This window comes from Zosterops lateralis (assembly GCF_965231275.1).
Source record: "Zosterops lateralis genome assembly, chromosome: 3".
In the NCBI taxonomy this organism is placed as follows: domain Eukaryota; kingdom Metazoa; phylum Chordata; class Aves; order Passeriformes; family Zosteropidae; genus Zosterops; species Zosterops lateralis.
In genome coordinates, this window is record NC_139764.1 from 8475932 (window position 1) to 8490768 (window position 14837).

Below are 14837 nucleotides of genomic sequence, written 5' to 3' on the forward strand. Positions count from 1 at the left end.
TGAAGGTCACTACTATTAGCCCATAAATCTTGAGCTCTGTGCTCCATGCTGGCTACCTGTTTATTTCAGAATATAATTCAAGATGTTGGTTATAATCTTATTAAGCCCTTAAAGGCCCAGGACAAGGTTAGCTAAGAAAATTGCTTCTCCCTCCCACCCCCACTTCGTGCCCTATCATGGGAATTATGATCTGTTGGGCTCCTGTGATTATTCTCCCTTCAGTCAACAACGTGGATTTGCCAAGGAAGCAGAGTGTGTGCCTGTGGAACTTGCCTCCAGCAGCCTGAAAAAAAAATCCAGCTTTACTGAATGCCATATGAGGCAAACAACTTCCATTAATATTTTGAAATTTCCTTGGATATTTTTTCTGCAGCAGGATCTGGAGACTCTGTTCTCTGGTGATGTACATCATCATCTCTGGTATTTGCTGGTTTTGCTGCTGAGTGCCCCACCGTTGTGGGGTATGATTTTTCAAAACCATAATGGATAATAAAAGCTCCTGTGTTAATGCTTGTTGTTTTGCAGTGAAACCTGGCAGATGAGATCATGATCTCTATGACTGCTCACGTTGCAGCTCAGGGGAAACCTGGAGCAGTGAAGCCTGAGAGCTGAGCTCCAGAGACAGCTGGAGTGATATGGGAAAGGTCAGTGGAAAGTGCCGGGGGATTGATGAGCTCCTTGCTGAGGTGCTAGAGGCCAAGAAGGGCATGATAAGAAATTAAAGCAGTGAGACACTGAGAGGAGGCAAGGAGTGGGTGCAGAGCCTCCCTCAGTAGTTCCCTTGAGGACCTTGTTAAGAGAAATTTCAGTGCAAGTCTTAAAGGGAAGAAATACCTTTTTATTTTATTTTTTTAACGGTGTAAACATTTCCTCTGATGTAAAACCTTTAAGGTCCTTTATATCAGCTCTTGTACACTTAAAAAAGTGCATAAATTACTGGTAAAAAGTGAACTAAAATATGTAGTACTTTCCAGATTTCTCATTTTGGGTTTTTTTACATATTTACCTCCTCACAGCTGATCTTCCTGCATCAGTAGTCACCTTCTGTGGCTGCTTCACTGTTAAGCTCTTTGTACCACACCTGTTTGATTGGCTTGTGGTGAGCTGTTATTGGAAAGGAAATGAGTAACAATATTTAAAATTTTATACAAGAGAAATGTTATACCCATCCCGCTCCCCTTGTGTGCAAATCTGATCTTAAAGGTCTTGCAGAAATTTATGTTATAGATTCAGACTTCATATCATTTTGTGGTCTTGATTTGCAGCTCACAAGTTTTGCAATACCCGGAGCTGGCAAGGCAGAGTCAGCAACAGCCTTTCAGCCTGTGGCCAGCCAGAGAATATCAGTGTTTGCAACAACTTTTGATGTTTTAAAGTATTTCTTTTTCTTCTTTATTAGGACAGAGGCAACAGCTTTTGAACATTTCACAGAAGGGAATTTTGTGGAAGAAGCCAGGTTTATGAATTTTTTTCTTTCCCAGTGACAGAACAGTTCAGCCCAGGTCTCAGAGATCTTAATTTTGAAAACTCTTCTGAAATAGATATTGCTGTGAAATGTTCCCACATTCAATCAGCATATTTTTATCAAAAGAAATATTTTGCTAAGAATTGTTCCAGGCAGTTCCCCTCTTGAATGTCTTAACTGTTTTAATTCAAGACAGTTTTCCACAGCAGAAAACTGTCATGCAGGCTCTGCTCCTACAGCCTTTCAGGGGAAGAATTTACTCTTCCCTTACTCCATCAAATTATATAAATGAAATAGTGGTGATGATTCTAGCTCATCAATAAAAATATGTTTACTCATTATCTCTCCCAGACTGAAGACTTAATTAAACTCTACAGAGGACCTTGAAGTGATGTCAGCATTTTAATACAGAGAAGTAGAAATATTCATGGAAGGTCAGATCATGATTTGTAATTTTACTGAGGTCATTGCAGAGCTTGTGATGATATTACCTTAACTGAAGGATATAATAATGAGCTACCCTTAAGTTCAGCTAAAACCTAGTGGGATGCTGGCAATCAAACCTGCAAGCCCTTGCAAAGAGGCTGTTAGCAACTAAAATTGAATCAGTGTTTAAGCAAAAACTGCAGAGTTACTCCTGCTTTTCTAAATACACTGCTGATGCTCTTTGATCCACTTTTGATATTCATTAGATCAGTTTCAGGTAACCATGAGCATTGAAATTAGAAGTTCTGTGTGATATTTTAATGAGAAACTGGTGTGAAACTTTACCATGTTGACCAAAGGTTTGCTTGGAGAACTGGGCTTTGTTCTGTTGAGGCATGCAAAGCAGGGACTCAAAGGCTGCAAAATCCTTGTGGATGAAGGAAGGTGCTCCCACTGAGTTCAAATCAAGTTTCACATGATCATCATGTTGAATCTGGACTTGGCTCTGCCATAGGCTTTTTGGCTCCAGGGTTTCTCAAATCAGGAATGTCAATGTCCCTCAGTAAATAACTGGCCATTTAGCCCGGTGAGCTGAAACTGTCTGGGAGAAGACTTAGATAAAGCTACCAAGCCAAATTATTCCTGCACCAGGTTAACACACTCCATAAGGTGATTTTGGGGGCTCATGCAGAAACTTGGAGGCTTTGTGCTCAATACTAGCTGTGCATCAGCTAGGTGATGTATTTGAAAAGGCCAGCTCCAGCTGTGATCCCTATTGAAATAAGTGAAAATAATGGCACTGATGATATGAAGAAAAAAAAAAAAAGAAAACCAAACCCAGAAGAAACGTTGAGATTGAGTTCTGTTAAGTATGTCATTGTATTGGCCTAAATTTATATGCAGGTTATGTGCAGCAATTAGGATCATTTTGTACTGTGGATGTACTCAGTGGGGATTAAGCCTTCTCAATTTACATGATATGAGGGGAAGGTAGTGTTAAGTCTCATCTCTCTCATGATGAGACCTTCAGATCATAGGAGCTCCAGAGGAAATTTGGCTCAGGTGCTGCTCCTGTGAGTGACTCCACGCTGTATTTTCCTGGCAGTGACAACAGTTTGGATTACATTTAACTCAAATAGTGTTTTGGGGTTTATTTGCATGGTTATTTTTAACCTGCTGGATTCTCTGGCCAGCTCTGTAACAGCCATGTGGAAACAAGTTATCTCAGACAACTGCTGCTGCAAAAGATCACTGAATGCCAGGGCATTGCTTCAAGCACCAAAAGAAATGCAATGGGAAATATGCATTAAACAAACTGAATGGTTGTGGATTTAGAGATACAGCATTTTCAAGTTCCCAAAAACCTGCTGGCTTGCGCCTGCTCTCTGCTGTCCCTCTCCACTAACGCACACCTTGTGCTGCATTGTCTTAGGAAAATGACACAGCCTTTAAAAACATAATTTTGTAAACTAGAGAATATTTTGTGAGTTTACAGCATAAGGGAGAGTGGGTTTATACCTGCCACAGCTTGGAGGGGAGGAGGCTCTAGTTGTTGTGCTGTGTCTTGTGTACAGCTCTTCACGTGCCCTTGGAGTAAAATTCTCAATCTACAGTTGCTTTTGCTTTTGTTTCCTTCCCTTTTGTGTTTTTGCAATCCAGACAAACTAGTGAAAATGGGTCTTCTCTCCCTAAAACATGAAGTAGTCCCCAGCAATAAGCAACACCCAGGGAATTGTGTAAAACTGAGAGCTTTGGCTCTGCAAAAGAAAGGAGGAAAACCATTTCCTTGCAGATGCAATGTCCATCTTATGGTCAAATGTCTGTGCTGCAACTGACTTGTGTGCTAAATCTTTTCCCAGCTCAGATGGTTTACTCTTGGGGAAAAAAGGAAAAAAACTCTTGTCTCTCTGAGCCAAGGACCAGGCAGTGACCAGGGATGGGCAAGTGAAGCAGCAATGAGTGCTGCCTCACTGAAAGGATGATGATGAAGGGCTGTGTTTATTTTAGGGAAAATTCCTACTGGTCTGTGGTGTTTTTTTTTTTTTTTTTTTTTTTTTTTTTTTTTTTGGTTTTTTTGTTTTTTTTTTTTTTTTGTTTTTTTTTTTTTTTTTTTGTAGCTGCCATTTATGATATACTAAATATGTTAAGCTGATCATTCTGAGAGTTGTGGCAATAACTGAACCAAGGATGGGGGGATCTCTTCTTATGTTTTACAGTCTGTGCTTTTGAAGTCTCTGTGTCATGGTTTGACATTGGTTAAAAGCCAGGCACCCATGGAAAAACATTCACTCATTCTCATCTGCTTTAGCTGAGCAGAGGAGGGAGAAATAAAAATTAAAGGGCTTATGAATTGAGATAAGGATCAGAAAGGGCAAAACAGGCTCGAATATAAACAGTATACAGAAAATTTATTATTAACAGAATTAAAAGTGGGTAATGAGAACTTAGAAAACCCTTTAGAACACCTTTTTTCCCCCCCTTTCCTGCTGACAGCTCAGAGAGACAAAACATGGGGTCTTTAATCACTTTGCTACTTCTAAAAATCTTTCTTCAGTTAGCTTAGGGAAAAGAAGTTCCTTTTTTTCTGCTGTGCGATGAGATCTTTCCCCCAGGAGACAGTCCTCTGCAAAATTTTCCAGTATGGTTTTATTTTTCACGAATAGTGATGCCCAACCTGCTGCTTTGTGAGTCCCTCCCACAAGCAGACAGTCTTCCCATAATTGTTTTGCATGGGTTATTAGTTCATGGGGTGTAGTCTTTTAAGGATGAGCTGTTCTAGTGTGGAAGCAAGGGTCCTCTTCCTCTCTTTCTTTTTCTGTTTGGGTCTTCCACTAGATTACATCTTTTTAACTCCACTCTCTCCACCTTTTCTCATGGGCTGCAAGTGGATCTCTGCATCCTCCCAAACACTCCATAGATTACAAGGAATCAGCTTGTTGTATTGTAGTTCTGACCACAAATTGTAGAAGAATTTCAGCCCTGACATTTGGAGCACCTCTTCCCACATAATCATTTAACTGACCTTAGTGAAACTTCCAAGACTCAGCTCTTGGTGACTTTATAGACAGAGGCAGCCTTGATCCAATTGTCCAGAAACAGAACTTTAATAATGCAAAAAATAACTAACAAGAAGGCGTACACTGTACGAAGAACAAACTGGAAGAAGCCAACAACGAGGGGCAAAAAGCAAAGTGGCAAAAGCAAAGTGGCCAAAAGCAGGGGCTAGGATCAGACAGGGGTAGTTATACATTCCAGTGTGGGGAGGAGTTAAGGCAGGGTCTGAGGGAAGGGTCCAAGATGGGAGAATCATTAGGAATATTAAAATTTCTGCACTAAAAATCAACCTGTGGTGACACAAAGAAGTAGAAAACTTCTAGCAATAATTAGCATACTTGAACTGAAGGAGCATGGGAGTAAGTTCTCTTGCTTTACTATACTTAGAAAGGGGTTTCCCAGGGCATTTAGATGAGATTTTCTTCTTCCCTAGGTAAACCACCTTAGCGTCTCCATGTTGTTCTCCTCATGTATCCTCACCTTTTCCTTTTCTCTGACTGTGAAGAAATAAATCATTGTCTGTAGGTTCATTTGTTCTCAAGTTCTATCAGCTGAAAAGTTCTTACAGGGTTTTGCAGCACTGAAAGGTTGATTTTGTCTGGGCTTCTTACTGGGTAGATGCTTGCCTTACCTTTTGTTGTCAGCCTTATGGTCCCTACCGTGGTGCCTCCCCACCCCTTGGAAGAAGATGGTCTGAAATGTGTTTTTTTCCCTTCTTAAATAGGTCATCACAGAGGCATTACCAGCTTCTCTAATTGGGCCAGCAGCATGTCCATCATCAGAGCCTGATTGGCTTTGCTAGACATTGTAGAAGCTTCGAGCAGTTTTTTTGTTTTTTTCTCAGAAGTGGCCTCTGTGGCTTCTCCTGCTCCCACTAAAAAAATCAATCTGGGTCAAACTAAAACACTGATTTCCCAGATTAGGAACACTGCAGATTAAACATGATGCCTATTCCATGCCCTCTGTACAAGTCTTCTTGCTCTTTCTGTACCACTGAGCTTCTACCCAATCTGGAAGTGGAGGTTAAGAGGCAGTAAGAATTGTGGTACTTGGCAGAAATACTGATGACAGAACAGTGCATTTCTTTATTCACAATTACTGACTGATTTTGAATAGCTTTGCATGTTGAATTTTTAAAAAAATACCTCACCATATGGGCAATATGAGCTGAACTGCCATGTTGCAGAAAACTCTGGTGAACATATTGGGGAAAACAGAAGCATTTGGTCTTTGAAGATTCTTTCTGGGGAGGGTGAGGGGAATGGACAAATTTAATCTGAATCTATTGTAATTAATATTTTCCTCAGAACAAATATGTGATATTGAATTTCTGGCCAGGCACCACTGCTCAGATATAATCTGAGATGGCATATCTGCAGATACCTGCACTTCTGACTTCCCTACAGCTGCTTATCAGGTCAGGATATACCATATGCCATGGCAGAATTGCCTCATCTCTGTGCTGGAGATGCTAAGTCAATCACAGAGCTTTTGCTACGACTTTTGACTGATGAAAGAGCTATATTGGAGGGAATGTACCATTCCTGGTACCTGAGTTGACATATTTAGAATATGTTCCAATATCTCTATGTAGCACCATACTGTGCCGTAATTCCCCCAAACCCTACTCTCCCCTCTGCCCCCCTCCCCTTAAAATGATAGATTTGCAACATCTGGCTGTGCAGTTGCCACTTTAAGTTATTTCCCCAGATGCAAAAAGTGGCAGCAGTCCAAGAAAGAGCCAGTTTACTTTAACACGCTCATGAAATTCTTCTGTACTCTACTTTTCAATAATCACAGGGCATCTTTCAACTGTTTGTGAGTCCCAGCTCCAAAACACTCCTGAGAAGTACAGGCTCTGTTTGCTAAATGGAGAGTCAAGGCATGGGCCAGAACAACATGAAACCTGCTGGTAGACACAAACATGTCTGAATTCTCTTTGTTTGTGGTGCTGATTAGCAGCTGGGTGTCTGTGCCTTGCTCTACAGCCAAGCTCTGAGAACACAGAAAATATAATAGCATGACTTAAGTCCCAGTGCCCAGCCAGGGCTCCTATGCCAGACCATACTGCTTGAAGATCTTATGGCAAACCCATTTTCCTTAAAATATCATTGAGAAGCTGTTCTCCTTCATCAGGAATTAAAACCTGTAATTCCAACAGCTTCCATTGCAGTTGTGTTTGTGTTCCCAAACCTCTGGGGAAGAAGGCTCACGATTTCCCCCCTTCCCAGTGCTCCTGGATACAGCTTTTTCACCTGCGGATGGGCTACAAGTGGTCCTGGGTGTGGTAACTCATCCTTCTGAATTGCCTCAGTGGCAGCAAGAACTGCTGATGACAGCCTGATTTAAAGTTGTCTGTAATATAATGAGCATAGCCATAAGTAGAGGAGAATTAGCCAATTACTGCTGCTCAGGGAACTCTTTGTGAGGTTATTATAAATGAATTGTCTCGGAGCTGGGTTGGCTTCAGATGCCACCAAGGGACAAGTGGTTAATTGTAATGAGTTTTTTGTGTCATGCCACTCCCTAACAATAAGATTGTTCTTAGGAACAGGGTAGGTACATGTCAGGAGTAAAGATGTCCATTATAAATAGAGGGTGGAATAAACTCAGGCTCCGGTAGTTTATTATTAGAGGTAGCCTAGAGAGATAACAGGAGAAATTTCAGTCTATTTTAACAGATGCTTGTCAGTCACCACCATGGAAAGTGTTATGAAAACTTTTGGAGAAGGGAGGGTGTCCTCTCTCTCCACACTCCCCCCTTGAAGGCTTGGTGTGTGTGTACATAAATTCAAAACATATAAAAGTCCCAGCTGACATGCTGTGTTGTGACAAGTCATCTCAGATTGTGTCAATCACGTTGCCTCATGCTGTATTAAGTGACATACTATAATGTGATTGATACAACATGAAATGACACATCATTGTACAAAATATCATCTGGAAAATTTAGGAAACTACCAAGGAGCAGAAGCTGAGTGTGGCCTTTCAAGTTTTGAGGCAGGAAAACTAAAGAAGTAAAAGGAACTCCTTGGAGTCAGACCTGCTGCTGCCACTGAGAATAAGGTCAAGTGTGCTCTACTACCTGAATCCTTTCATGGGTAATTGGTGGGTCAGTTTTAAAAAATGCTCTTGTTTCTTGGGGACTGACACAGATCTGTGGGTCTGAATTGAATTTCTCTGAACCACTTGGCACATCATTAATCGTTAGTGTATCTGCGCCATACAAACAGGGCTGCAAGCCAAATGCAACCAGTTTCAGTTCAGGGAGAAAATAAAATAAAATAAAATAAAATCCCTTTCAAAACAAAACCAAACCAGACTGTTCTCCCTTTCTCCATCTGGATTCTGCTTTCCTCCCATGCCTTCTCTTTTCTTCTTTTTCTATTTTATCTATATAGTGACTGAAATCTTACAAACGAAGCTGTCTCTGGACCCCATCACAAAATTCACTAAGGTCTGGGGTGTCCTGTTGCAGCACGTTTTGTAATGCAGTGCTGTCAATGGGCTCACCAGTGAGTGCTCTGGAGCAGCAATGGCACAGGGCTTCCTAATTTTTGGATTTGACACAAAGCTGTTTGTGGCTGACTGTATTTTGGGAACATCCTACCCCAAAGCTGCATGCCATGGTCTCTTGCTCTTTCCACCTGTAGGCATCAAAACAAACTAAGCTTGGTAGTAAGTTGATAGTATTGTGTTATACTGACTGCTGGAGCAAGGAAAAAGTTCCTGGAAATGAGAATTTCTCTGAAATGAGAGCTTTAAAGTGAGTGGGAGCTCTTGAATTAGGTTTGCTTCAGTAGATGCTCACTTAATGGGATTTAGAGGTTGCTGTCTTATGCTTGCTGGGAAAAATGGGCCAGGTAGAAAAAAATTTAAACCTAATTTGGTTTAAAGCAGGTAATAAAATGTAGAATAAAGCCAAACATTTTGAACATGAATAAAAACAATAACTGGCTATACATCTTTTCATCATACTAGAAAATGGTATAAAATGGACAATAGTCAGTTTTTCAGTAACTTTTTTTATTTTAACAGCTTCTCATCCCTTTCCTTCTTGTGGTGGAGACTAAGGGTTTTTTTTGGTGACAGGGAAATAATAGTGATGATCTGTTCTTTCCAGAGATAGAAAGGCTGTGTTTGGGCTACTTTTGCTGCTATCTGAGCCTTATTCCCCTCTGTCTTGAGGACAGGAAAAGAAAAACACACAAAAAAAGACAATTAAGTCAGGGGAGATGTTTCTCTGATTAGCCCTGACTTTTACCTGCAGCTTCATGCTATATGAAGACACAGGGAGACTGTGGTGTCATTCCAGGCCAGTTTTGATCTTTGGGCCTTTTAACATTGCGTTTTCAAAAATGTGATTTACAGCAGCTTTTAGGAAGCCCAGTAAAGCCGTTCTTAAACAAAACAGAGAAAAGCAATAGAAATTAAAATTAAAAAAATAAATAAATGGAAAAAAATCCTCAAACAAACCACAAAAGACAGGAGGGAAGAGAGAACCATAAAGAAAGCCACTGCAGAAGGGTTTTTTTATGTGCCATTAGAGATGTCCAGGGTATAGCCAATGTTAGGGAAAGTGCTGAAATCATCTCTCTGGGACACAGAAAGCCCAGCAGTGTCACGGGGAAACCTTCTCAGTTCTCAGCATAGCTGTTTGAAGAAATTGTAAAAGTATTAATAATGTTTTTTTCTTGTGGTTTGTATTTACTGATAGAAGCAACCTGACAGATTGAAATGGCTCTTGTAAATTCCAGTAAAGCAGCTTGCATTTGTCTGGCCCAGGCCAGGTTTGGTTTTTGATCATGTCATTGAGGCAAGAAATGAGATGTAGAGAGGTCAGAGAAGAGAGTGTTTAAGGTCAGCATTGCTTTAAATGGTCATCTCTAAATCTCCTGACGTGTCTCTAGCCAGCACTGAACAGTCAGTAAATTGGGCCCTTCCATAAGCTCGTTGCAAGGAGATACAGTCTTTGGATGGAGGTGTATGGACAGCATTAAATCTTAGTTTAATCCGTTTGAATGCTTGCAGGCTTCTGAGGCAAGTTTATCTTATCGAGTCACTCCAACACCATGTACCTGGACACTCCTAAAAATACTTGCAAGTCCAAATAGTTTCAGTCTTTGTTTGGAACATCATTATTAATTCAATACTCAATATTATCAGTCCCCTGTTAAAGGAAAAAAATCATCTGGTGGAGGAATGGGAAATATGCTGTATAAGCAGTCCTGTGGCTGGAATTGTTACCAGCAATTATGCAAAAAGGGACGTGGGAAGACTATGTGGATAATTTGTGAACTCAGATACTTAAATATACAGTGAATTTAGTAAAATAAATCTAATTACATCAGAGGTAATAAAAACAAAGATAATCATAAAGCAGGCTGCTTTTTTTCCTTGACCCACACTTGAAGAGGAAGGGGATGGGGCAGGGAATAAAGAGGTGTCACATTTGTTTGAATTTGGAAGTAAGTGCAGTCTTTCTTATTTTATTCAAATCTTTTCTGAATTAGCAGCTCCTGCCCTGTAAATGGTGATGCCCCCGTGGTCAAAGCACAGAACAATGTTTGCATTGATGTGTTGTGTGAGAATGCTGAATTTAGAAAGTCATTAGTCATTAATAATAAAAGGCAAAAGAGTGAGAGAGGATACAGGGCACCTTACAGAGATTGAACTGCACAGTGCTGCAGCAAATTTCTCAGCTGTTCTAAACTGACCAACCCCAACAAGCTGTAAATTGTGCATTTTACAAATATGGTGGTTTTTTTTTTTTTTTTTTTTTTTTTTTTTTTTTTTTTTTTTTTTTTTTTTTTTTTTTGTGCAAAATGCTGAGTGTTTTGTAGGAGCTAGTCCTGTTTGTTCAGTAATTGGATGCCTGTGTGAGCTAATTTAATGAATGGATATTGCCTTTTGTGATTTTTTTTTTTTTTTCTTCTCTGCATGTCAGGTCTCTTTTTCTGAATGGAGCTCAGTTATTATTATAGCATATATTACTTTGGATCATTTTACTGCTCAATCAATACACATATCTCTACAATAAATATTGACGTTGCTTTAATGTTCTTCAGTGTTCACTATGTCAAGACTATTTCAGTCAGAAGCCACCCATTACTGCTTGTTTCTAACATTTCCTGTCCACTCAATGTGAAAAAATTTGCTGCTCAAGCTTCTCTTCTGCCCAGGTTTCAAAAGATAAATGGAGGTAATGCACTAGGCAGGGTGACTCAGACTCCATTCCTCTGACTCTTGTATGTGTCATTATGTGTCTTCTGTATTTTATTTCTCCTCTCAACCATTTTTTATCTCATCTGTTAAAACTGGTTGGTAGCTGGGATTATGTCTTGAAGTGTATTTTTACAGAGCACAGCACATCAGGGCTCAGATTTCACTTACAACTCACCTAACAATGCTAATATATGGGCTGCTGTGGAGCAGTGAGAAAAACCTCTGTTAGAAGATGCAGCACACACTCACAGGTGCATGGAAGACAGAAGGTGAGAACAGCATGGTTTTGTTATTTCTCTCCTGTAATGTCTTCAAGAGTAAAGGAGCTAGGGGAGAGATGTACCATAAGCCAGTGTTAAATGTTACACTGCCAGCAGCACAAACTATCAGTGGTGAGAGAAAATACAGCATCTTTTTTAGTAATCAGAGGCAGATTTTCCTGTTAATCTCATGCAAGTGTGTGGACTTCAGTGGGCGCTGGCAGTGGTGTCTGGCTCAGCACATTCAGTGAAACACATATGGCTAATCATTGGAGTCTGAAAACACTGGATCACCATGCTGTCTGTGTTGTGAAAGGCACAGTGAGAGTTACTTGAAGGCTGCATTCGAGTTGAAAAAAATTGCCACTTTTGGTGTTTCCCATCTGGGAAAATATTGTCTTATTTTCCACCAAGTAATCATAATATCTGTCTGGCATATGTACCATGTTAACAACAAACATGTACATGTATTTATCTGCATGTATATATATAGATATAGATATATATCTACATCCCACCTACTTTGGCATCAGGTCAGTAGCAACTATGAAAAAAATCATAACCTGTTTACACACAAAAGCATGTGTATTTATGTCCATGAAAGGAAAAAAAAAAGTCATTCAGATTGCTTGATCTTCTATGTTCCTGGCTCCCTCTGCAGCCTGGGAGTTGAAGTAATCATGGTGAGGTAAGGGAGGAGTCTACAGTAAGAGACTAAACATAGCCCAGAGTCACCAAGTTGAAACTGGACTTGAAAAACAAGTGTGTTTAAAATTGCTAGAACGTCACTAGCACCTTGGGAATCCTGTTCCTAGGTGGCTGCTGGAGGAGATGCTGTAATAATGCCCTGGTACTAGAAGGCAAAGGGAGATGTCTTGCTTAGTTGAGAATTTGGGGGTTAGCAATCCCACTGGCACAGTTCTTCAGGTCTTTCTTATCTTCTGGTAATGCTTAAGGTTCAATATCCTGGACACCTGTTGTTCCATCATTGCTCTACAGTTGCTTGGTTTTTGTGCTCCTGGCTTTGAATTATCACAGTTCTAGGCTGCATTTAGATGAAGCTAATGTGTCTCTCTGGGTGAACAGTACTTTGTACAATTTTCATTCATTTTCCATATACTTTGCACGTGAGAAATACCAGTGAACTACTAGTTAATTGTTACCATCGATGAAAATGACTGCTAATAAGTTTTATAAGGGTGAAAAAATAAAGAAGTTATTAGGAATGTCTCTATCACAAGGAACTCGGCACTGGAGACAAGAAACCAAATGTTTTGCCACTTTTTCAGAGCTGAAAAGTCTTATTTCATCATATCATTTATTTGTTGTCATTTATGATAATTCTAATTGAAACATTGCATTGGGGAGGGAAGCTACCCAAAACATTTCTAGTGAGATCTGATGAGTTAAAACGAGTGTGTTTTTGCATCTCCATTCCATTATCAAACCCACACTCTGTTCTTTCATAAGGCTTGGAAGAAAGACTACAAAGGTTTCTGGAGATTGCTAAGTTAACCAGGAAATACCTCTTAAAGCACCTTGTTGATCTCATCCCTTGATCTGACATTCAGCTCGCAGCATCTGTCTCTGGCCTCCATCCTGGTGCTTAGTTAACTTTATATGGCATTTTGACTGCCCCCAGCTTTTGTGATCTCCAGTTCAAAGGGTTCAGAACATTATTACAGCGTTTATTGCTGGGACATCGTTACCTCTTGCCCAAGTGACAAGCTGATAGGGACCCTATCAAAGACAATGTCAGGAAGCACATTTATTCAGCATGCCACAGAGAAGCCCCAGGTTCCTTTTTTCTTTTTTTTTTTTTTTTTTTTTTTTTTTTTTTTTTTTTTTTTTCCCTTTTAATTTTATGACATTCCACTGCAAAGTTGATCAGATTATTCTCTACTCCCAGAAGCACATTTTGAACTCAATCCTCTTGAGTTGTGGCATTACCTGATTTCTTTTTTTTTCTTTTTTTTTTTTTTTTTGCGTAGAGGCAATGCTGATCAAATACTTCCTTTTAACCAAACTTTGCTAACGTTGACGCTCAGAATCTGGGAAGATATTTATGTTTTCCTAAAGGCAAATGAAATTCCATGGACTGTTTCTTCCTTCATGAAGCAAAGGCTGTCTGAGTTAATGTCTCTTCTGTGCACCAGGAAAAGTGCTGACCCAGCTGGGGGCACTGGGATTCAGAGCTGGGTCCTCAAGAGCAGATGGTTTTACAGGCTAGTCCATTAATCAACTCTGCTTCCCCAAGCACTGTGTTGTACTTTTTTTTCTCCTTTTTTTTTTTTTTTTTTTTTTTTTTTTTTTTTTTTTTAGCAATCAAGTGCTGGGTAAGAGAAGTGTAGCTTCTCTTCTTTTTCCAAGAGATGGCATCTGATGTGTGTGTGTGTGCCATTGCATTTCAGTTATTTACAATTATTGAGCTAAAATGCAACAGATGTTTATGAGCGGTTACAACTAAATTCTTTGGTAAATATGCTGAATGAATCCCATACATTTTCAAGAGCTTTAAATGCTTCTCAATGTAAAAAAGAGAATTTGTTTTAGGTAGACAGAATAATCCAGTGCTGGGATTTACTGGTTAGAGGTAAAAAAAGAGTCAGCTAACAAAACCTTTAACACAGCCAGACAGGTAGAAGAGTCCCAAAGCCTCTTAATACACATAACCTAAAATGAATTACTTTCATTTCTGGTTAAGCCCCTGAATACTTGTATAAATGCTTGAAAAGAAATGAAAAAATATCAAGGGAACAGAAGGTTTCTATTGCTCCCTGTGAAAGATCTTTAACTAGAGGGGAATGCATTCCTGCCAGGCAGCCTGTAGAGGTAAGCTTGTGTGTGATAATTCCTTTACATTCACAGCCAATAGCTCGCAGACCCAAGGGATGAAATGATATTTTAATCTGACTTTGTTCCCCGTAACCCCTCTGCATACTAACTCTGTGTCTGAATGCCTAGGAGTGTGCTGTTCCAGAGCAAAGTGCTGTGGAAACCTGTGTGAGGAGTCCCATGTGAAAGTGTTAAATGGTGCTTCCAAAAAAATTATCGTTATAATTTTATTATTATAATTTTTTCATCATGAGGGTTTAGAGTTGGTGAAAGGCATTGAATCAACTCTGGTTTTGAGGCAGAGATTCCATCAGCTCCTCAGCACCCCCTGTCTGTCCAGTCCACCCATTTATTGCAGCAGGAATACCTTTCCAAGAATGAAAAGTCTCAAGGGTGTCCACATACTTGCTCTCAGACAATGTCACATGAAATAGGAAGTGATTACATCTGGTGTTATTTTTTCACCTACTCAGAAGGAGCTACTCCAGATTACCTAGTAAACATCAGTTAGCATGTATTTTAAGTCATTGATAGTGTAGACTGAACTGTTCTCAGTGATTGTACAACCCTAT

At 39.8% G+C, this 14837-nt stretch overlaps 1 long non-coding RNA gene across 2 annotated transcripts in view; it reads left to right on the top strand.

The window, feature by feature from the left end:
• The first annotated feature begins 3722 nt into the window (after window positions 1–3722).
• The window catches only part of LOC310907079, a 273979-nt gene continuing 262864 nt past the window's right edge, over window positions 3723–14837 (top strand). Inside the window, exon 1 of one of the 2 annotated variants that reach the window (XR_014589537.1) lies at window positions 3723–4004. This is a non-coding gene — a long non-coding RNA (uncharacterized lncRNA). Of the gene's footprint in view, window positions 4005–10415; window positions 10785–14837 lie in introns of those variants that run through there. The other variant, XR_014589538.1, reaches the window with a different exon arrangement.